General features: G+C 39.6%; 1 protein-coding gene across 14 annotated transcripts in view; it reads left to right on the top strand.

Moving 5' to 3' along the window:
* Positions 1-24,883, top strand: part of NRXN3 (neurexin 3) — a gene marked incomplete at both ends in the record, with an annotated part of 1,501,492 nt that overhangs the window by 905,700 nt on the left and 570,909 nt on the right. The gene's annotated exons all lie outside the window — the stretch shown is intronic.

Genomic DNA, 24,883 nt, shown 5'->3' with positions numbered 1-24,883 from the left:
ATTTCTTCAGAATAAGGAAATAAGGGTATGTTTTAGTTTGTCTATAATATACTGCCATGTGAATACTAAGAAAAAACTTCACCAAAACTTGCATGAAATGATTTAAGTTTTCTGAGCCATAAGTAAAAGTCCTGGTATTCATCTATGTTACCAATGAGGAAACTGGAGACCCTAAATATTTAAGTCGTAGAGCACATATTTGAATCTAGTTCCCTCTACCGTCAAAACCTGTCTTCTTAGCCATAATGTCGTGTCACATCTAAATTGTCTTTCCTTTGAATCTTATGATAGCTAGATTCTGATGGCCATTCCAGAAGAGTCCTTGAAAACCCTTGCCTTAATCACTTTCAAAACCAATCCAAATCATGAAAACATGAAATTAAAAACATGTTTTGTCTATATAACCCCAAAGTAGATAATAACTTTAAAGATCTGCAGCTAGGCGTCTCTCCCTGTTATGACACTAACAGTGTAATTTTCCCTATTGCTGCTCTGAGCATTAAGGAATTTAAGCACTTGAGGCTGGGTCTGCGGAGCGACAATCTTTCCTTTGTTTAGGTTCCTGTTGTTTCTGGTATTTCCATTTTTCTTCCTTCTGCTTTTTCTTTCTTTGGTCTTGACTCAAAGGACAACTCCCTGTGTATGTTCAGGAATCTGTGACAGAGGGAACAAGCACAGTAATTTGTACCTGACTATTGGGATGTTAATATTGCATCTCAGCATCCAGGAAAACAGACAGAGCCCCTGTGAGCATCACTGCTTTTGGACTGCAGCTTTCGTTGCCAAAGTGCAGTTTCTACTGTAGGAATTTCCACTACCTGCTATGCGTAATAACCGTGTAAAGGACAAATCCCCCTGTCTGTGATTTTTCTTTCTGGGCTTCATTGGAGAAGGACTGTGAGATGATTTATTCTTCTGTACATGTGAAGCTACAATGTATTCTCAGGTGCAGAGTTTTGGCCTCTGATACTCTGTGTTCTTAGGTTAATCCATTAACTTGCCTCAGGGAAAAGGGACAGGGGAAGACGGATGAAGGTGCTAAGAAAACTAAGAGAAGGGTTTCAGAAAATCCCAACCACTGCCTCTATTTCTCCCTGTTGCCATCTGCTCCTGGGAAGTCCTTTTACTAGACTAGACTAGGTCTATTTATAGTTATGCTTTGTAGGGCCTCCTGGGTGGTGCAGCAGTTGAGCGCTGGGTTGTGAAGCTGCCCACAGCCTCTGCAGTGCCGGTTCAATACCCAGCCGCCGGCGAGGGTCCCACATGGCACGACAGACCTCTCCTCTGCGCCCACTGCTCCCCTCAGCAGTGTACTTTGGTCCTTCTGCCTGCTCTGCTCCCCACTCTGGCTCGGTGAATTCTCTCACCCTCCTGCGCTTCTGACTGTACCCAGTGCTTGTATAAATAAATAAAATAAATCTTAAAAAAAATAGTTATGCTTTGTACCTGTTGTTCTAAATGAGACCTGTTACTGCTCACTCTATGCATGTGGATAGTTGACCTGTCTGCCAGTGTCTCCTTCAAAAGAAGGCATGTGCATGCACACACACGCACACAGAGTTTTGTGTTCAAATAATGTGGGAAACGCTAGGTAAAGCCAAATTAGGTAGACCTTTTAAGTGCGGGTCTTCTCAGAGCATTAAAAATAACTCATCTGGGGCCTCCCCGGTGGCGCAGCGGTTGAGCGCTGGGTTGCGAAGCTGCCCGCAGCCTCTGCAGCACCGGTTCAATCCCCGGCTGCTCCCCGGCCACCAGAGGAGGGTCCCACATGGCGCACAGACCTCTCCTGCCACCCGCTGCTCCCCTCAGCAGTGTACTTCGGTCCTTCTGCCTGCTCTGCTCCCCGCTCTGGCTCTGGTGAATTCTCTCACCCTCCCGCGTTTCTGACTGTACCCACCCAGTACATGCATAAACAAACAAACAAACAAATAATAAATAAATAAATAATACATGCCTCTATTAAAAAAATAAATAAATAACTCATCTGTATTTTGATGGGACATATAGTATGCAACATTTTTTCAAACTCATTTGACTTTGGAATGCTTTTGTAGGAGAAACTTATAGACTATATTCTAGTGAACACACTTGGAGAGTATTGAACTAGTTTTTTCATTTCAGCTTTATAATTTAGTTTATAAACTTGGATACTTAGATAAATTGACTTGCTAGTTCAAGTAAAAAAAAAAACCACAAAATTCAGATTGCAAGAGTGGTTTTTTTTAAAGATTTTATTTATTTATTTATTTGTTTATTTATTCATTTATTTATTCATTTATTTATTATTTATACAAGCACTGGGTACAGTCAGAAGCGCGGGAGGGTGAGAGAATCCACCAGAGCCAGAGCGGGGTGCAGAGCAGGCAGAAGGACCGAAGTACACTGCTGAGGGGAGCAGCGGGTGGCAGGAGAGGTCTGCGCGCCATGTGGGACCCTCCTCTGGTGGCCGGGGAGCAGCCGGGGATCGAACCAGCGCTGCAGATGCTGCGGGCAGCTTCGCAACCCAGGGCTTAACCGCTGTGCCACCGGGGAGGCCCTGCAAGAGTGTTTTTATAGTAACTGTGAGATGCATGGTTCTACAAAGGTTTTATAAGAGCATTATCTTAGTGACTACTTACTTTTCTTTTTCATGTCCCCACATCCCCTCATTAAGACATGAATGTATCTAAGTAGATGAAAAGTATGTGAGTGCTAGAGGCACATGTCTCTATAGGTGGATAGGTGTGCGAGTTACCTTGTATGCAAGTTATCAGTGGGTGAACTTTGTTCATTAGAGCTCAAGAAATTATATATAAAATAAACATATCCTGGATTTCTGTTTGTGTACATTTTTATGGTGTTTTTCTTTTTATTTTAGCTATTTCAAGCATGTTCTTGAAATCTCTGGAGTCAAACGTAACACAGTAAAAATGCAATGTAATTATCTGTATGTAACATTCTTAATATTCCATATCACAGATTAAAGAGTCAATAAAAAGCAAAAGGAAGCACCTAAATAAAGATTCCTACCATGGAAGTTGTTAGCACATTTTAGAAGCCATGACAACAGACATCCACATTCCTGTCCCATCAGTTCTCACTGGCCTTAATGAAGAGTACATTTCCAATCTTGAGGGAAAAAAATCATGCTATTTGATTTTAAGGAATCAATCATAAAAATATGTTTTTATTCCTTTCCAAGCCAATTAATTTCATAAAAAAATAAGCATACTGAGTGAAACAGTTTTATTGTTGAAACACTTGTAGTGCCAGCAAGGCACAGAGCAGGTTCTCTCTGATCTGAGCAGATGGGTTAAGGAGAGTCCTGGAGCCCTCAGTGGGTTTTTCAGGCTTTTATTGAGCTTTTTACATCATTTATAGTGTGACACCCACGTACATGGCAGGCAGGGAGGTTTGTGGGTAGGGGGGCAGGAGCCTGGCAGGCCTCCCAGCCCTGGTAGTCCTCACTCTCTCTGGCCTCTCTGTGCTCTCTTGTGGTCTGTTTCTCTGCTACCGTTGCTGCTGCTTCTACTCCTCTTTTTGCTGCCGTCCCTGTTCCCATGATGCCGGCCATACAAGCCCAGTCTCTCAGCCCAGATGTGCCCACCTCTGCATGCTACCCCTTACTGCAGGTGTCCGCCATCAGGCACACATGTAGGACTGCAGGGGTCTACCATTAATGCTAATGGCAGGAGGGCAAAAATCCTGACAATTTTTACTTACCCTACGACACTATAGTTTTAACATCACATATCCTTGGTTGGACTCAGGTGTAATATCCATTCTTGGCGATACTGAAGTGGAAAATGTCCGAAGTTATGTTAAAATGGATAGTGAAGGGGAAAGCGATGAATCAACTGATGCAGTCAAGGGCCCTGTCAGACAAACATTCCCAACCAGCACTATTAGCAAGTTTACCTGATCATTTGCAAGTTCCCCTCTCATCTAACAAGGCTGCATTCCAAGAAGAGGCAAGAGGGCAGAGCAAGCCAACTCTTATCTTCTTCTGGCCCTTTCCTCCTCACCTTTAGTGAAACTCCCCCCTTGCTCATTTTCTGTCTGACCTTCAAATTGAAATATACCCATGTAACCTGTGTTAAACTGAGTATAAAAGGAAACTTTTGTGTATGTTCAGGGCCCAGATCTTTCAAGGAGAGAACTCTCTCCTGTCTGTGATAATAAAACCTGTACCCGGGCCTCCCTGGTGGCACAAGGGGTTAAGTGTAGTGCTCTGAGGCTGTCCACAGTCTCTGCAGTAGGAGTTCAGTCCCCGGACAGGGAGCTACCCACATGGCACAGCAGACCTCTCCTGTCTCACCCGGTGCTCCCCTCAATAATGTTTTATAGTCGATCTGCCTGTTCTGTTCCCCACTCTGTCTCTGGCGAATCCTCTCACCCCTGCGTCTCTGGCCTGAATCCCAGTTCTTGTATGCATAAATAAATACATGTTTTAAAAAAATAAAACCTGCACCTACTTGACCTGAGAGTGTTGTTTGGTCCTCTCTAGCCTGGCAAAATAGTTTTCAATAACAATACTCCCAGTTAAATTTCACAAAGACTTTGTGATTACTAAAGTAGTGAGTTCATTGCCCTGCTGTGTTTTGAGAGTTTCTGTCTCATAGCACATTAGATAGAGAGGGAAGGTAGCTGTGAGCAGAGGCCTGTAGTCACTGTGGCGGCATCACTGGCAGCAAAGAAGGCTGCCCCATTTTCTGGAGGGGAAAGCGCTCAGTCTAGGATTAGACGCCAAAGGCGGAGGGCGCTCAAATTGTCTTCCCGGCTATTCTGAGGCAGTCTTTGTTTCAGAAAGCAGGATCTGGGAAGCATGCCACAAGTCAAAGCTTACTTGGTTTTTTCCTTAATCCTGATCTAGATCCATCTGAATGTAATTTCTTTTCAGTTCTGGTAACAGGCTCTCTGTCTTTGTTTCCATGGTGTCTTGTGACTATAATTTTCTTTATCTTTGTTAGTAATTTTATGGAAAGACAAAAGAGGCTCTAGCTGGGGTTAGTGGGTGACATTTTCAGCTGTGAGCTCTTAATTTGTTTTTTGTAAGTTTTCTCATTCTTGTAACTTCCCGTGGACATAACAGCCTTTCAATGATGTTCTACTTCTTTTATTTCCCCCTTCTACATTTTCACTGAATTCAGGAGAAATAGGATGGTAATGGAAAGAGTTCTAGTGATACATTGTGAATGCATGTTCCAGTAAGTTAAGGAAGTCTTTGTTTCTTTCCATGGCTGTGGTTTCACTCCTTCCTTAGGCAGGCACAATGGGAGGTATTGAGATGGGCACTTTTGCATGCTCAAAAGAATTTGTCTTCAATGTTACCCTAGATTAAAATTCTCCTTTTCAGAAGTTCCAATTTGTGGTTATTATATCTCCAGCTTTCCTAAAGATACTGATTTCTACAATATTTTTTAAAGATTTATTTATTTATGCATACTAGAAATGGGGTACAGACTAGAGGTGCAGGGGGGGTAAGAGGATTCACCAAAGACAGAGCGGGGAGCAGAACTGGCAGACTGACTGAAATACACTGCTGAGGGGAGCAGCAGGCGAGACAGGAGAGGTCTGCTTCACCATGTGGGTAGCTCTCAGCCTGTCTGGGATTGAACCCATGCTGCAGAGGCTACAGACAGCTTCATAGCACTACACTCAACCCCCTGCATCACCAGGGAGGCCGGGTTTCCTTACTCTTGTGCAGGTGGACTTGAACACCTAACTGAGCTGGGGCTGTCTATGTGAATTTTCATACAGTTGGAGCTTCTTTTTCAGTGTCTGATCTTCAGAGAGAATGTTGTGAGAGGGAGCATCGGGAGAGGGAATTGTCTATGAAACTAGGTGCGAATGGAATTGCCTGTTCTGACCTCACCTGGAAACACACAGTGACCCTCCTAATTCATCTTATTAGTTACCAATCTGGATTAAGGGATGAAGCAATTAGAGTCCACTTCTTGATGGGAGAGAGGCAAGTCACATTGTGAAAGAGCAAGTTGGGTGGGAAATGTTTTCATGGCTGTCTCTTGAATATAATTTCCCACAGATGTTGTTTGGTCTTTGTAAAAAAAAAATTGAGGCAATTGTGCCTTTATAATACACAGTTAAGAAATGCCTTAGCTGCTTTATCATGCCAATATAAGATGGATTACTTGAAAGTGCTCTATATTTGAAATGCTGCCTTTTTTCATCTTTCTTTGAGGGCTCCAAGATGATGTGTAGAAACCAGTCAGCATTAGCTTCTTCATTTGTACAGCTCATTGAACAATAATCATTATTAGCACATATTATTGTGAAAAAACACCATAGAATGAAAAGCAAAAACAACTGGGAACAGCCAAGTAGAATGAGAAACAAATGAATAATTGAGAAGTGGAAATACTTAGGGCCGGGTAGGAAACACAAATGAAGTCCCATGACTCCCAACCCTTGTTGCTCAAAAGAATCATCTGCAGAATTAAACCACAAAAGAAAAACCAACAAACAACACTGGTGTCCAGATTCCACCAGAAACACTGTTTAATTGGTCTGAGGTGTGAACCAGACATCAGAATTTCAAAGCTCCTGAGATCATAAAAATGGGAAGTAAGTCTTGAGAATCTTGTTCTAGACCCTTTTTAAAGGCATAAAAGAAAAAGAAATCTTTATTTTTAATGCACTGTTGTCTTCATGAATTCTTATCAAAGAGGCACTGATCTAAGTAAGTAGACACTCATTTGTCTCTTCACTTCTCTACAGAGGATGCCACAGCAGCCACTAAAGGATTCATGTCTGACATGCAGGCATGTGGACAAAACCGTCACTCCAGGATCCAAAATATAAAGCTGCAAAGAACTTGTTTTCTTGATGTTATCATTGAATGATTTGAAATACCAACCCCATAGTTGCCCCATTTTTGACTTATTATGTATGATAGTATTTCTCTCCTCTCTCCCCCAACCAGATGTTGGAATATTCTGTTACTTGCAACCAAAAACATTTAAACAATCCCACATTTTAGCACATTTTCTTGACTGGTCAATCTACTCTATAGTTCACCAGTACTTTGATAGGCCTGGGTTTGCATCCTAGCTCTGCTACTCCCAAAATGACTAAGTAGTCTTTAACAATCTTCCTACATTACTGTACCTCCATAAATGGGGAAAAATAGAATATCTGTTTCACAAAATGGCTGTAGGAATTAAAATCATTCATTCAGCAAACCTTTATAGGTTGTTCCCAGATTATTTTCTGCACAGAGTAGATGGAAGATGATGAGCATACTTTGTATTCTCTTATGGAAGAGAAAAAAAGAAGTAAGATAAAAAGAATAGAAATTCAGTTTCTGGTAGAAATTGAGATAAAACAGGGTAAAATAAATATGTGTGATTGGAGGATTCTTAAGAATGTGTGAACAGGGAAAACTCCAACCCCAAGTGATTAAAGGCAGTTCTATGAGTAACGGAAAAGCACATTTAAGTCAGGAATTGTGAATGAAAAAGCCTATGACACAAATAGACTTGGCTTGCTGGGAAATTCAAAAAGGGCAGAGAGCCTGGATGTAATCAGCCATCGGGAGAGTGAAAAGAGAAATATTGAACAGGTAAGATAGGGACTCTGTGATGTAAGGTGTTGATGTAAGCCAGGGGGAGGAGTTTGGGCTCACTGTCAAGTCTGATGTGGAGCATTAATAGCACTTTAAGCAGGAGAGAAAATTACCTAATTTTATTAATGGGGAGGTTAAGAAGGAAGAGAGAACCCATTTGAAGTTGTTGTAATTGACCTTGGAAGATAGGATGGTGTCTTGTTTTAAGGGTGATGCTGATAGAAATGGAATAAAGGACATTATTCGATTTTACTATGAATCTATAACTGGTCTAAACTAGAAGCCCTATTAAAAATGCACATAAGTGTAAGTAAAACACTTGGGAGTACAACGTGAACACTCAGTACATGCTATCAATTATCTTTGTTATTACTAGTATAATAAAACCTCAAGGCAAGATCTTTTCTGCCATAAGTGTTGCTTTTGTGGAAAGAATGAACAGGAGAAGCAGAAGATGTCTTTTCAAATCGTATTATCTTTTTTAAAAAGAAAAGATTTATTTATTTATGCACACAAGACCGGGGTACAGGCCAGAGGTGTAGGGGCTGAGAGGATTCACCAGAGACAGAGTGGGGAACAGAACAGGCAGATTGACCCAAGTACACTGCTGAGGGAAGCAGCAGGTGAGTCAGGAGAGGTCTGCTGTGCCGTATGGGTTGCTTCCTGGCAGGCTGGGGATCGAACTTGTGCTGCAGAGGCTGTGGACATCTTCATATGTTGTGTCTTAACCTCTTGCACCACCAGGAAGGCCCTGTATTTATTATGTTTAAAGGCTTTCTCTCTGAACAAGGCTGGTGCTGAGAGGGACAGGTCAGAGTAAAGTCTCTATATGGGAGGTTACTTAAGTTAGTGATTTTGGTCTAAGTGAGAAGAGTTGAAACTTTTAATGGATGGTTATTCCTGTTTCCACCTCTGACAGTTAGTAATTATATTTTTGTGTCCTCACACAGATTAGTCATTGAATGCTGTGGTTCTGTAATGATATATTATAAGCCTCCTCAACCCAAATTTGTGTCATGATTATATACAGGCAAAATGATTTTCTTATCAAAATGGGAACAGGTATGCACAAGCAGGATAAATACTACCTTTCAAAACATTAAATCTAAGCAGCATAGGTATAAGACCAATGTAAATCCTCTCTGTTTTGCTTTATCAGGATACTAAGAGGCTATGTTATGGGTCATGCAACCAGCGTCTAGTTTATTACTGAGGCAATGGGTATGTGTTAAAATGTAGATTTTAATTCTCAACCTAAACATGTCTTTCATTTGCTACGGGAAAACTGTGTGTCATCTTTATTTCTTAGTTTCATACCTGCAAACTGAGATTAGGATACGTTTTCCAGTTTCAAGGATGCTGCCTGCATCAGGGAAATCATCCTTGGAACTTGGGTACTTTAAAAAGAGAAGCTTCTTGAGCCGCCCTGGTGGCACAGGCAGTTGAGCACAGCACTGTAAATCTGTCCCTGTCTGCAGTCTCTGCAGTGTGAGTTCGAGCCTGGCCGGCCAGGGAGATACCACATGATGTGGCAGACCTCTCCTGTCTCATTCGCTGCTCCCCTCAGCAGTCTGTTTCAGTCAGTCTGCCTCTTCTGCTTCCCACTGTCTCTGGTGAATCCTCTCACCCTCCCGTGCATCTGGCCTATACCCCGGTTCTCATATGGATAAATAAATCTTTAAAAAAAAAAAGAGAGAAGTCTCTTACATTGAGAAAATAATATTTTGTCCAACATTTTTTTTCCTTTAAATAGACTTGAATTTTTAAAACAGTAGTAGGTTGACATCAAAATTGAATGGAAAACACAGTTTCCATATACTCTCTACTCTATACAAGTACCAGTCCTCCACTATCAACATCCTCAACAGAATGGTACATTGTTATAAAAGATAAACCTACATTGAGACTGCATCACACCAAAGGTCCATGATTTATGTTAGGATTCATTCTTGGTATTGTGTATTCTCTGGGCTTGGACAAATAATGGTATATGTCTACTGTGACATTATCATGCAGAGTATTTTCACTGCCCTCTGTGAAAATCCTCTGTGACCCACCTATTCATCCACCTATTCCTTCCCCTAGCAATCACCAATCATTTCATTTTCTGCATCATCTTGCCTTTTTCCAGAATGTCATATAGTTGGACTCGTGCAGTGCTAGTGTTTTCAGATTGGCTTTTTTCATTTAGTAATATATATTTAAGGATCATCATATCTTTTCATGGTTGAAGAGCTCATTTTTCTTCAGTGCTGAATAATATTCTATTACCTGGGTGTACCACAGTATATTCCTTCACCTACTGAAGGACATCTTAGTTGCTTACAAGTTTGGGCGATTGTGAATGAAGTTGCTTTGAAAATGATTGTACAGGTTTTTGTGTGGATGTAAGTTTCAGTTAATTTGGGCAAATATTAAATAGTGTAGTTGCTGGGTTGCATATAATAAAGGTATGTTTAGATTTTTAAGAAACTATCAAACTGTCTTCCAAAGTGGCTGTACTAATTTTCATTCTCACCAGCAATAAACCAGTGCTCCTCTGGCTCCACATGCTCACCAACATCTGGTGGTCTTAGTGTTCTGAATTTTGGTCATTCAAATAGGTGTTTATTGGTATCTCATTATTGTTTTAATTTGCAATACTCTAATGGCATATGATCAACATCTTTTCACATACTTATATGCCCTCTGGATTTTTCTTGGTGAATTGTCTTCTCACATCTTTTGACCATTTGTTCATCTGCTTGTTCATGTTCTTCTTGTTGAATTGTAAGGGTCCATTGTATATTTTTCACACAAGTCCTTTATCAGATACCTCTTTTGCAAATATTTTCTTTCATTCTGTGCCTTTTATTTTCTAAAATGTAGAATTAGATGAAGGAATAACCTTAGTAGTGTAGTTAGAGAGTTTTTCTATCTGAGATTTCTGATTTCTTCTTCCACAATAATTTCAATTAAATAAAATAAAAGGAACAAGAAAGTCTTACTGAATTTGCCAAAAGTTAGAACCAAGAAACTTGTGTCCCAAGTCCTACAGAGAAGGAAAGGCAGAAAATATATATGTAAGGAGTTTATTTGAACTGTACCATGGAGTCAGGAATATTGTTCATTACTCTACTGAATCTGTATTATGGATTTTTTTTCTCTACATATGATGATTTCAAAGACCTAGGTTAGATTGTTGAAGGCATTTTTCTGCTGGATATTTCTAAGTTTTTTTTTTTTTTTTTACTATTCTTCTGTCCTGTTTATTTTTAGTTTTCTTTTAAAATTTTGTCACTGTCTTACCTTTAGAAATTCCTTTGGCAATTTAAAGGGGATGAAATTATTCATCTTTATGGGAAATTAAATATTTTTAATGAAAATATTACTGAATCATTTTTCTTATTAATAAAAAACAGAGAAATAATGGTGTTTCCACAAATGCATGTGGGGTTAGGTTATGCTGACCTTCTAGCAATAGAGATCACGTGAATCACTGGCTGTTTCTAGGGCCTAGAACAATGTTGAGTATGTAGCAGGTGATCAAGGATAATTATTGTAAAAATGAATTAACTCCCCTCAAATAATTTTTACATATATTTTTGTAATATTTCACTTTTAAATATGCATGAGAAGATGAAGATCCCCAAGAGATGCCTGAAACCTGCATTAGGAACATAGAAGTACATATGGGCCCACATTTGGTGGCCAAGTGATAAATGGTGACTTGTGCTTCTCACATACATTTAAGATACTCACATTAAAGGAAGAAGAAACTGCATATTAAAAAAAAATAAACTAAAGATTGAGAGACCTTTGCCTGTCCCAGCATATTCATTTTTCAAATTATTTTGCCCATTAGGTGATGATCTACTTAATGGAACTGATATGTGTGAACTCTTGGAGCCTTATGCAGTTCTGGAGAGATAGCAAAAGCCTTCTCTGAAGTGTTAACAGCATAGTCCTTTAGGGGCTCAGTTATATAAGTCTCACTGATAAAGCTTCCTGAACGTGAATTCTTGGAGGTAGGAAGGGTAGCAATGAACATTTGGAAGACTGTTTTTAGAGAATTAAATAATTGTTTGTTTAAAACCTGAAAGATAATTTATTAAAAATAATCAGCTTGAATAACTTGGTTAAATATTAAAAAAAATGCACTAAATTTAGAAGTGACTAAGCAACAAAATGTTTGATGTTCTAATGCCAATCGGTAGATAAAAATAGTTAAAATAAAGGGACATCCAATGTAACTTAGGCCCTTTCTGTACACACACGCACACACACACACACGCACACACACACAGAGCACTTGGAGATAGAGTATATTTGTGCCCTGGGCTCATTAGCAAAATACATTAGCTATAGTTGACTGATTTGCACCTGGTGCCTGCCTGAGGTCTCCAAAGAGGAGATTTACAATTTGATTTTGAGCCTGAGAACCTTTGAAATCTTCCCCTATCAGAAACTAGACATTTGAAATGTAAATAAAACCATATTTGTTCCTGGATTACTCATTTGCGAAAGTTCACCTTTTAACTTTTTTAATTTTATGTAGTTTTACATCATTTTTCATTTTTGCACAATGTATGCATTTTAATTTTGGTTATAGTCCCCATACAATTCCCACCCCCCTTATTTTGATTCTACTCCCTCCTCCCCTACCTGTAGTGTGTCTCTGGTTTATAGTTGCTTGTTGCTTGTTGATTTTGATTTTTGCTTTATTATAATTAGGACCAGGAAAAGGACTAATTGCCTTTTAAATTTTTTAGAAGCAAGCAAAAGTGGTATGAATGTTACACTCTTTATGCAGATCATTTTTGAAATGAGATTCCAGATGTAGTGTTAACCCTAGAATGGATCAAAGAAATCATCTATTAAACTCTCTTCTTATAGATTATCTAATCAAGCCCCCTGAAAAGGTAGAGAAATAAAAATCCTAACTAGTTGGTTTTTAGCACTCTGGCCAGGACTAGTACCCAGGTTAATAAAATTGCCAGCATGCCTGTTTTTTTCCCCTTCCTTCTATGAACATTAGTTGCTTAAAGAAACATTTGAAATATTGAATATTTGTTCTTTTTCGTTAAGAGGTTAGCTAAGATGCTATATTTTCTAATCTCCATTAAGCACCTTTCATAAGATTCCTTTAAAATATGTCTAATTAGAATAAAATTTAACTTAATTGGTGAAGCTTCCCAGGTTTTCATGCATGGTGTCATCATTTCCCATTTGTTTGATTTAAACTGGGGTTGAGGGGAGAGTGGCTCAAGGAAACTCCAATATAAAGTAGCATCCATTCAGCCCGTCACTTTATCTAATCACAGCACTCCTTGAGCTCTCTGATAATTATCAATAAATTGGGTAGCAGATAAATAGCAGTGTCAGGAGAGCAGGGAAATGCTGAAAGCAAGTTAGGGGTGACTTCTTCAACTTGTCAGTATTGGGAAGAGTAAAGACAGATCCCTCCTGTTTGTCAGCAGCAGAAAGTATGTTGGAGAAAAGTAACTCCCAGGAAGGGGATGTGTCAGGAAGATGGATGATTCTGGGAAATCAGGACTGTTCTCCCAGTGGGCAGCAGCCCACTTGGATACAATTTGCCAGCTGTCTGTCTTGTCCTAGTGTTTCTCTGTCTCTCCCCTCCTTTGCACTGCAGGTGACAAGCCTGGGCTGTGTAGATCCAGTGCAGCTGCAGTCTTGGGGACAGTTAAGAGACTGAGAGGGGAGGGGAGACTTGTTTGCACTGAGTGAATATTCCACATGCACTCTGTCCCTATCAGCACTCCCAGAAGCTCTTAGGGAGAAGTATGTGTGGGGAAAACTCTTGCAATGAACACTTTATTAGAGAACGATCCTGTTTGGTGAATAAAAGGCTGATTATATACCTAGAGGTGAGCCACAGTGAGGTTCAGAGTAACAAAATGAAGTAATCTGCCTCCTTTTGTAGTTGGATTTAGTGGGGACATTTCAAACTGACAGCTACAAGGAGGTGAGGGAAGGGGCAGGCTCTGGGAAAACCACAGAATAGATTGGAAATATCCTTCCCCCTACTCCCCAGGGGAATTTAGGGCAGGTTTCTTGGGTAACAGCTTTTTTTTTTTTTTGAAAGATTTATTTATGTATTTATACAAGAATTGGGGTATAGTCCAGAGGTGCAGAAGGGCGAGAGAAATCACCAGAGACAGAGCAGGAAGTAGAACAAGCAAAATGACTGAAAAGGGGAGCAGTGGGCAAGACAGGAGAGGTCTGCTGTGCTATGTGGATTTCTCCCTGGCCGGCTGGAATCAAATCCATGATGCAGAGGCTGTGGACGGCTTCACAGAATGGCACTCAACCCGCTGCACCACCGGGGAGGTCCTCTTGGGTAACAGCTTTGAAGAAGGAAGCTGGTGTGAGAGGGAAATTTGACATAGGCATTGCCCCCGCGTATAACCAAATACAGATGTGTTCTGCCTTCCTTGGAGCCTAAGTGAAGAAGTGCACCATGCCCGCCTCTTAATTTAATTTAATTTAATTTAATTTTTTATAGAGGCATGTTTTTATTTATTTATTTGTTTGTTTGTTTGTTTATTTATACATGCACTGGGTACAGTCAGAAGCGCGGGAGGGTGAGAGAATTCACCAGAGCCAGAGCGGGGAGCAGAGCAGGCAGAAGGACCGAAGTACACTGCTGAGGGGAGCAGCGGGCGGCAGGAGAGGTCTGCGCGCCATGTGGGACCCTCCTCCGGTGGCCGGGGAGCAGCCGGGGATCGAACCAGCGCCGCAGAGGCCGCGGGCAGCTTCGTAACCCAGCGCTCAACCGCTGCGCCACCGGGGAAGCCCTGCCTCTTAATTTTAAATTAATTTATTATTTGAATTGAGGTAAGAGAATTCTCTCTATCAGGTGTCACCAACATAGCGTAACTGCCACCAAATCACCCATAGACCATTTGTGCTTCCTTACTTCTCCCTCTACGCTTCCCTCTCTCTCTATCCCCTCTGGATGCTTTAGCTCTAGAGTCAGCTTTCGTGGGTTAGTTTTTATCTTTCTCTGATTCTTTGTTTGGTTTCTCTGTATTCCACATATTAGTACACCATCCGGTATGATCTTTCTCCTGAGTTATTTCACTTGGCATTATCCCATCCAGTGCCACCCATTTTGCTTCAGATGGCAGGAGTCTATCTTTCCTGATTGCTGAGTAATATTCCATTGTGTCTATATACTGCTTATTGATCCATTCATCGGTTTGGGGCACATTTGTTTCCATATTTACCTCTTGTAAATAGTGCTTTTATGACCATGGTTTCCTTTTGAATGTTTTTGTATGTTTGGGGTAGATATAAAGCCTCAAATGTTGCCAGACAAAGGATTCTAGCACAGCACCTCAGCTCCATTGACTAAATATCAGTGAGAGCTTGAAACAACTGTTATGATCCCTATAGGAATAAGTAAGAAGTGAGTCTGCCTTCTACCCTTGTAAGTTAGTCACATCAAGCAAGGACCCCAGGTCTAAGCTCCAACCTTGATTATAACTTTTCTATCTTGTTTATATTTTAAATTCCCCATGGAAATAGCTACAATTCAGAATCCCATTTTCTTGAAAATTCGATGTATGAGGGAGAAATATGAGGGAAATATATTGATATGTATGTATGAGAGAGAATTTCTTATTTGGTGATTTATTATTATGATCCATTTATTTCATGTAGCATGTAACTCTGTGGTTTTTTTCTTCTGCTGTCCAGCAGGATCAGGCAAGATGCTAAAGTCTAGCGAGTACTCTTACTTTTGAACCAGAAGGTAGGGTTCTCAAAGAGGCCAGGGGATTTGCTAGCAATGTGACCTATTGTTCAGTATTTCTGAGCTTCATTTTACTCATCCAGAAAAGAGTGAGAACAATAGTCACCCTGCCTTTTATCCTTTACATAGTATACAGAAGATATTGAGAGTGCTTTTTAAACTATTATGAATCATTATATGTTAATTTGGAGCAACTGATTTGCATTTTCAAAATTCCTGAATGTCATTATGAGTCCTGGCTGATGATATCTGAGACCTTGCTCATTCCTCAAGCTCACTAAAAGTGTTTGTTCCCAAGAGGGATGCTCAAAGAAAGACTAACTCATTTGATTCCCTGGATCATACCACTGAACTGTCTTGACTCTGTGGCTTTGCTTTCCCCATACTTACCTCACTGGGAGAAAATTTTACTAGATAAAATTTTATCCTGAAGCTAAAGAGAGCTCTTTAAAGTAACTCTGGGGATTTTAACAGGTCAATTGTCATTCTTTCTCTTAATATGATTAGTTCCAAAATGTAAAAGGCAGAGATAGCATTTGTTATCATAGGTTTCTGTCAAAGCTAATGTGGGTGCTTGTTAGTGTCATAATGGTAGGTGGCAAAGACAGATAAGCTAATAATTGCAAAAAACCAAATATCCTCTCTTAACCATACACAACCCCATTTAATAGTCAGTTTTGGTGTAGAAGTGTCACACTGTGTCATCTGTCATTCGGATGGAGAATGACAATGCTGATTTATTTCTCTAGGCATATTTCTCTCAATGCCTAGAGATATAGGCATTGAGGCCTAATGCAACTCATCTGAGTCAATGTCAGGGAAAATCAGTGATTAAATAGTCAATAAGTTCTGACTTTTCTGCTGATTTACTGAAGAGCAGAATATCTACTCACTGGGGACAGTTGTCACTTACTGGGGACAGTTTAGCTTGTCTTAGAAGCTTACTTTGATTTAAAAAGAGAACATTTAAAACATAATTTACAGGATTTTGTATAAACAAAAATGTTAGTATTCAAAAAATTAGCTACTTTTTTATTGGTCTCAGAGAAGTACAAATATACCAAGGGAAATAATTGGAAAGTAAAGAAACAGTAAAAGCATTTTATATGCTGTGAGATAAGAACAGAGGTTCAAAGACTCAGCATGGCCCAGTTACATGGCAGGAATATCTGCTGCCTGGATTCTGGATGTGACACTGTTTCTGACTATGGCATTAAAAGGTGAATTGATGAGCTTTTGTGCCCTGGAGTCTGGAATTGCTTGTTAACCATTGCCAATTTTTTTTTCCATTCTCTGTCTACCCCCACTTCGTAATTTTGTCTTTGATTTCAAAATTTTTCTAAGGTCATCAGTAAGACACAGAAAGTTGGATGAGTGAATTTATACAGGCATCTGACTTGAAATTGTATTGAAAAGAGGACCTCTGCTTAAAAGTTTGAAGACAGGTATCAATTCTATAATCTTAAATAGATTTTTTTCTTTAGGTACTATAAAAAATGCTTCTTATTTCTTGGCTGTTGAACTTGTCCTTATTAACTTGGAGTGCATCTCTTTCTTCAGTTCCCTTACAGGTTACTCACTTTCAGTGACACCTGCTTTCTACATGAAGAAATCCTTTAAAGCACAGTACCATATCGGAATTTCATTCAGTTAGGATGACAGCCCCAATAAACTGCATGTGTGTGAAGTACAGATAAAGTAAATCAGATCTCACACTTCAGAGAATAAACTGATTACCTCCGATGTCAGGAAGGAACTTCCCCCCATTTGCATCGTGCAGATACATAAGCCGAAAGCCGGATACAACCTTCTGCTATCCTAAAGCTTTCTCCTAGAACTTCAGCATGCACTTGGTATAAAATCTACACCTGTGACATAATGTGTTCTGTATAAGAGTTGTCATACGTGGGTAAACATTTAGTATGCAGCAAAATAAATACTGTCACAGCTGAGATAGAGTTCTATTTAGATAACTGAGATAGTGATTCATTAAAGATAAACTACTTAAAATCTTTTCACATTTCCTCCAGGGATCTCAAAGTACCTTCTCCAAATGAACTAATTAATTTTCATGAATATTCTGTCACTTAAATTCTGTTAAATTCCTCTGGGGGGGGGGAACCCAACAGGTCAGTCAGTCTTGCTAACCACTAAATCCTTGTAGCACCAAGTGTTCATAATAGCCTATAAATTTTTTTTGCCATGTGACCTCATTAGATTTGGCTTCTACGACATTATTCTACATGGAGTTTATTTGGACCTAGCTCACTCTCTACATTCATCCTGCCAGCCCTAGCTCATTTTTTACATTCATCCTGCCAACATGTGAGGAAAGTCAACTGTGTACAAAGTGCTGGATAGAAAGGGGTCAAGAGCGTTCAGGGTGTGGTGAGAGAGAGCTGGAAAGTTCTTACACCTATAACTCAGTAAGCCAGCTTAGACTCGTTTACTGTCCTCTTCTCATTGTATACTCATCACCTCGGCACTGGCATATGTCAACCTACTTTGATTCATCCTTTGGTCCTGAGAGCTTATGATGGATTCAGTTAGCTCAATTGATATTAGAGAGACTGAGACATGTTCTACCTTAGAAAATCCTTGGGCTCTTTTTGGTTGCCTCAAAAGCTGGAGTGGTCCAGAGATGACTAATTTGGCTAACTAGTATATTTGAGAGTGCAGGTGTGTATGCATGCATGCTGATGAGAGCCTCTTTGTAAAAAAAAAAAAAAAAATCATTTAATTTAAATTTGAGAAGATTTTTTCAGATAAATTCCAGAGACAATTCCCATGTAAATGCTAGAAAGATGGACAATAATATTTAAGAGAACCTTTTAAACTGGATCTTGATGTTTTACCTTTATTGGTTTGGTTTTATGTTTGTTTTTTTTTTTTCTTAATATTCTTTGGGCTCATACCATAAAATGCCTAAATTTGTTGCTGTTATGAGACCCGGCATGTGGGAAGGCTATAAATGCAATAACTTTTAGAGAAAAGATTTGTAAACTATTTCATATGGGGGGACAGGGGGCATCAATGTTTTCATTGTAAAGGGGGACCTCTGAGAGAGAAGAAGACCTTCACAGTTTGTCACCTAAAAATATACCTAAATCATGTTCTCTAGGGCCACCCCTTTCAGCCCAGCATTGGCTACACGTACTTTGGTGGTCTTACTTAAAAACATCATTAGATTGCTGTTTCCCAAAATACAGTCCCTTAAAAATCATCCCAATGGTGTGATTCTTGGGAGTAAAAAGCAGGGCAGATATTCAATGATGAAAATAACTTGGGCAGTTTTAAAATTTTATTTACTAATTCTTGTGTAATTTTTATTTAAATTGGAGTAACATTGGTTTACATCACTCTACATGATTTAGGAGAATAGGTTCACAGTTCCTGAGATGTACATTATCACACCACACCCACCACCAAAAAGCTTCATAATACTCTCCCTACCCTTATTAATGTGCAGACTGAGGGACACCCGGAGAACCCCAAACTTGCACAACTCTAAAAAGGTTCTGCCATCTATTGCATAAAGACAAAGCATACTCTTTATGTGAAAGAATTCCAGGATTGTGTGCATAGAGAAGAGAGGATAATAGTTTTCCAATAAAACACACAAAGTTACCCATCCCCTTGCGGGGAAATGCCCAGTCCAACAGGCTTGACTCAAAGTGGGGCTGCTGAGGCCCAAAATCTTGCCACAGGTCTAAGACACCTTCTGGTGAAGAACCACAGGACAGGGACAGAAGGGGCCAGGGAAGTCTGGGACAAAAAGAGAAAAATGAAAGTACATATCAAAACAATTGCTGCCAGGATTCCCTGGTGGTGAAAGGGGTTAAGATGTAACCTATGAAACTATCTGCAGCCACTGCAGCACAAATTCAATCCCCAGCCAGGGAGCTACCCACATGGCTCAGCAGACCTCTCCTGTCTCGCCTGCAGCTCCAGTGTATCTCAGCAGATCCGCCTGTCCTGCTCCCCACTCTGTCTCTGGTGAATCCTCTCACTGCACCCCCCCCAAACTCTGGCCTATATTCCAGCTCTTGTATGCATAAATAAATAAACCTTAAAAAAATAAACAACAATTGCTGCCATTATCAGTATCCCCATTGGTATCACTCCCATGTCTCTTACAAGTGTCTTGACTCCATGTGTCTCCTTCCCTATCCCCCAAACCCCTAGTGCAAGCCCAAAGGTGAGAAGCAAGTGTGACTTCTTCATGTCTCCCTACTCCATATGCCTCCTCCAAGTCTCTTCCAAGTCTTCTATTAAGACTCTTCTCCAAGTGCCTCTGAAAGTCTCTTCAGCTTCTCTTTGTCTTTCAGTCCCACCCTTCGTTAGGTGGGACAGGGGACATGGATCCTCCCCTTTTTATAGAGATTATGCTGTTACACTCTTAGAATATTCAATGTGCATATTAGCAAATTAAAGGTTTTGCTAAGTCTTAGAGTATATATACCTTTTAAATTTCATTTAACTCAAGGTTTCTCAAATTTATATAACCATGCACGTGTGTGATATTCATAGATGCAATGATTATTAATATCCAGCTACTGGGAACATAAATTGGGAATTACACTAGAAATACATACATACATATATATATATATATATAGATAGATAGATAGATAGATAGATAGATAGATAACTAAGAAGGGGGAATTCAGCTAAGTAATGGAGTGCTTATTTACATTAGTAAGTTATTTTGTACTTTATTTCCTCCAGAGTTCCTTTTAATGTGAATTTCTCAAGTGCATTAAATAGTATTTAAGTGATTTTTGAAAACATTAATCATTTTGGAAAAGATAAACATGTTTTTAAAAATTCATGCTGTACTAATTTCTCCAAGTACCCATCTCCCATTCCAGCATTTTTTTCTCTTTAGTATTTGATTTATGAGAGCTCAATTTATATTCAGCTTTTTAGGACATTTCTTATGCAATGTGAAAGATAGAATACTATATTTGAGTAAGAAGGAGAAAAAAATATTTCTGAGCAACTAATAAGTGATGTGACTGTGGAGGATAAATACTAAGGGGAAAATAAGTGAATGAAAGGTTAGGGAACTTTTATTTTTCTTTGGCTGCCTGTGAGATTTGGGCCACAAGTAACTTCTCTGAAACTTACTGTATAAATACATTGACTATTGGAGCCTCTCCGGTGGGACAGGCAGTTGAGCACAGTGCTGTGAAGCTGTCCGCAGCCTCTACAGCATGGGTTCGATCCCAGCCAGCCGGGGAGGTACCCACATAACACGGCAGACCTCTCCTGTTGTGCCCGCTGTTCCCCTCAGCAGTGTATTTCATCAGTCTGCCTGTTCTGTTCCCTGCTCTGTCTCTGGTGAATCCTCTCATCCTCCCACACATCTGGCCTGTACCCTGGTTCTTCTAAAATAAATAAATCTTAGGAAAAAAAAAGTTCACACTTTAAAAAATACATACATAGATACATACATACATACATACATACATATATACATTCACTATCATTTCCCATGACTGGTCAGAGAATGATGGGATCTTTGAGTAAACTATTCCTAGTGATTTAAAAGAAGGTATCCTTGGGCCTCCCTGGTGGCACAGGGGTTAAAGACAGTGTTATCAAGCTATTGCCAGCCACTGCAGCACAAGTTCAATGCCCAGCCTACCTGCTTGACCTACATGGTGCAGCAGACCTCTCTTGTCTTACCTGCTGCTCCCCTTAGCAGTGTATTTCAGTAGATCGTCCTGTTCTGTTCCCCACTCTCTGTGGTAAATTCTCTCACCCCTGCCTCTGCATCTCTGGCTTACACCCCATAAATAATTTTTTTTTAAAGATGGGTATCCTCGTTTCTAACCAATATCTTTCATATACACCCGTGATCCTTTCACTAGCGGTTCTAATTTCATTGTGTCATTTTTTCCACCTGCCTTCCTTCATCTGCTCATTTGTTTTCCTTCCTGGAGTTAGGATTTTGTCAACTCTAATTGTATCTTAGTGGAATGTCCATTTGGAGAAAAGTAATTGTTGGGAAAAGAACCTGGAAATTGAAACAAGTTAAGGCACGTTGCAGCTCTTTAGTCCAGAGTTGACTTACTCAAGCCTTACTGGAAATAATCAAAAGGCAGAGAGGGCCATCCCTGGTGGTGCAGTGGTTGAGCGTTGGGCTGCGAAGCTGCCCGCAGCCTCTGCAGCGACGGTTCGATCCCCGGCCACCTGCGAGAGTCCCACATGGCACACAGACCTCTCCTGCCACGGCCACTGCTCCCCTCAGCAGTGTACTTCGTCAGTCTGCCTCTTCTGCTCCCCGCTCTGGCTCTGGTGAATTCTCTCACCCTCCTGTGCTTCTGACTGTACCCAGTGCTTGTATAAATAATAAATAAATCTTAAAAAAAAAAGCTGTGTGATGAGGCATGGAGGATAAAATTGAGTAGAAGAACTGCAGTCCTGATCACCAGATTTCCCTGGCACGCAGAATAGCCTTCCATAAGACAAAGAATACTCTAACCTAAGATGATTTGGAGTTTATTCATAGGATTCTAGTCAGAAAATGTGGGCTTTTTTATTCTTTTTCACTCTGTAGAGAATTACTGTATCTAATTACTATTTGAGGATACCAAATACCAGCTCTTCTAAAATAATGTTCCCTCTGATATTTCCAGCAATTAGAAATTTGGTTATCTGAAAATTTACTGTACATATGGCCCAGCAAGAGAGTAATTACATTTTATTGATATTCTCTCACAATGCCATGAGAAGTGGAAAAGAAAATCTGGTTGAAGCTGTGAAAAATGAGATATATTTATAAACCCGAGATGTCAGCTTTCTAAATTAGTTTCAAATCCAGATACCACATTTATACATCTGCACTCACCTTCATATTCTCGCAAATTCATACAAGAAAACACTCCTTGATTTATATTAACACATTAAATATATAAATCTCTATATAGTACATTTATGTGTATATACGTGTATATCAATGCATGTAGCCACTAGTATTTTTCCCACGCAAACGCTCAATATCTTAGCATAAAAAATTTAAAATATATGAAAATATCTTCTTTGTATCAATATTGGTATGAGCATTAAGCTCTATATTAATCATTCCCTGAGATGAAGAAATTAAACTTACCTCTTTGCCTGGAGGTTGTTTCTTATTAAAGTGTGTAAGATCTGTATATCATAAAATGACATGAACTGATATTCCTCCTCCCTCATTTATTTCTGATAAAATATTCACTGCTTGCAAAAATGTACATATATAAAAAATTCACTACACACTAATTATACTCAGTAGTGTCACAAGGGTGTTGTTATTTTTTTTTTTTACTTGTAATGTTTTGTTAAATTTGGGAGGAAGCTTGAAACATTAATTAAATGAACTTGTGTCTCAACATTTCATCACAGTAGAGAAATGTAGAAGAGGGGAGAAGAGAATAACAATGAGCTGATTGGCTGAGAAGCAGCCACTGGTTTCACAAAAGGACTAGGGCTTGTGCACATTCTACTTAGAATATTGTAAGGTAGTGAGATTGCAAGTCACAACTTGATGGTTGTAGATAACGAGGAAGACTCAAAACATGGAGTTCTAGAACAAATAGAGAGCTAACTATGTTCAACACAACCTGGGAAATACACAGGAATAAAGGGTCGTGGACAAAGAAGCAGATAGATGACATGCTTAGGGAAGTGTGCAATGTGGCTACAGGGCTGGGCAGAACCTAGTGAGAAGAATGTGCTTGACTCCTTCCCCTTGGTGGAGATCAGTGGAGAGTCCGGGTCGCTCTCATTTATTAATTCCCCAGAGATATGGCCTTCTCTCAGATACCTTTCTTGAGTATCCTTTGTGGTATTCAATATGGGAAAAACAAAGAGATTCAGCTCCTCTTCCATACCTTGGCACAGTTTAGGGCAAAGTGTCAAATACAGCCTGAAAACAAGGGGGTTAAATTTGGTTTAAGGAGAAGTAGATAATATACATGGATTAAAATCCTTATCCTTTGTTTTATTGCTTTTGTGGTCTTGTATAAGTCCCTGGACCTGAGCATTAGTTATCTGTAAAACGAAGATAATCATCAGACCTGCCTCCTGAGAACACTGTGATGATTACATGTGTGGTTTATGGGAATGTCCTTGGACTGTAACCAAGGTGCTACAATTATCTGGTTTCAGTTATAAAATATTTTGATTAATTCAAGCTTGCTAGCACAGTCAGACTACAAAGGAATCAGAGAAATGGAGGTTCCAAATATGGGAAAATAATGAAAAAACAGGAAGAATATTACAAATATTGTAGACACAGTCAGACTCTGGGCATGCAACCTGGTCCACTGCCAGGTTGCACTTAGGAGGGACCTGTGCTTGGCTTAATTCACAGGGTCTTGTGAATTATATAGCCAGTTCTGGCTGTGAACATATTGAATGAATAAGTATTTAGACTAGTTACATACTAAATACATTAACCATTATTTATTTATACATCTAATGGTTACCCATATATTCATTCCTATAAACATATTGGCATGTTCTCCCATGTAGGTTCTGAGGCATTTGAGAAGTAAGAGTTGTATCTATCTATGGAATTGTGGTCTAGGAGGGAAAGTGAAATTGAAATCATTTACGACTAAAAGAAACCAGCAGTTGAAAATCTCTTATATTCCAAGACCAGGAATTTTGATTATATATTTGTACATATTTAGGTAGATAAGTGTAGGAATTTTGATTATATATTTGTACATATTTAGGTAGATAAGTGTTATTTGTAGTAGATAATACATAAATGAATATAAGTAATTGTAATAAACCTAGATTACTTCATTTCAGAAACCTTGCGCTAAAAGTAATCAGTAGATTTGGAACGAGGTCAGGAATTTGCATTTTTAAACTAACACCACAAGGGTTTCTGATATAGGTGGTTCCAGATATGTTTTGCAAACATTAAATGAAGTGATTTCTCACATTGAGCTTCAAATATTTACATATAATTGGGAATTTCTGGTGCTCTTTTCTATTAGACCTCAGCAGCCACCCCCACCCCAGGGGAAGAATGTTGTGACCAGCATGTTACTGTTATTTGGGTCCCTGTTCAAAATCACTGTGAGATATTTGTTTCACTAAAGGGCGCTCCCCCAGACCCATCCAGTACTTTCCATATTGCCTTCCAGTCACTGCTGGTATTAGCCTGTTTATAAACATAGTTAAGCAAATTAGAAACAAGTACAGTTTGGAAATAGCTTTTAGAAATGTGGGCTGTCACCTAGACACTGTGTGACACAGCACTAAAGAAAAGGGAACTGGACATGCCACAGTTTCTCTGCTCAGGGGAGCATTCACTGGCCATCAGACGTTTCTTTACCCAGAAGTTTCTTCCCAGTCAAATTTCCTGCAGGACAAAATTCTCAGAACTTAGAGTAGTTTTTTGTCCTTTTTTAAAACCACTCTTTTCCTCTTTTGCTTCTACTTCTGTTTCTCCTCCCCCACCTTCTATTTACTCCTTTTCTTCTTCTCCATACACCTTCTTATATTTGAAGCTATTCTCAGCATTTCAGGGACCTCCCTAGTGTTGCTCTCTCCCCACT

Source organism: Talpa europaea, assembly GCF_964194135.1.
Source record: "Talpa europaea genome assembly, chromosome: 8".
In the NCBI taxonomy this organism is placed as follows: Eukaryota; Metazoa; Chordata; class Mammalia; order Eulipotyphla; family Talpidae; genus Talpa; species Talpa europaea.
This window is presented reverse-complemented; position numbering and strand designations above follow the sequence as displayed.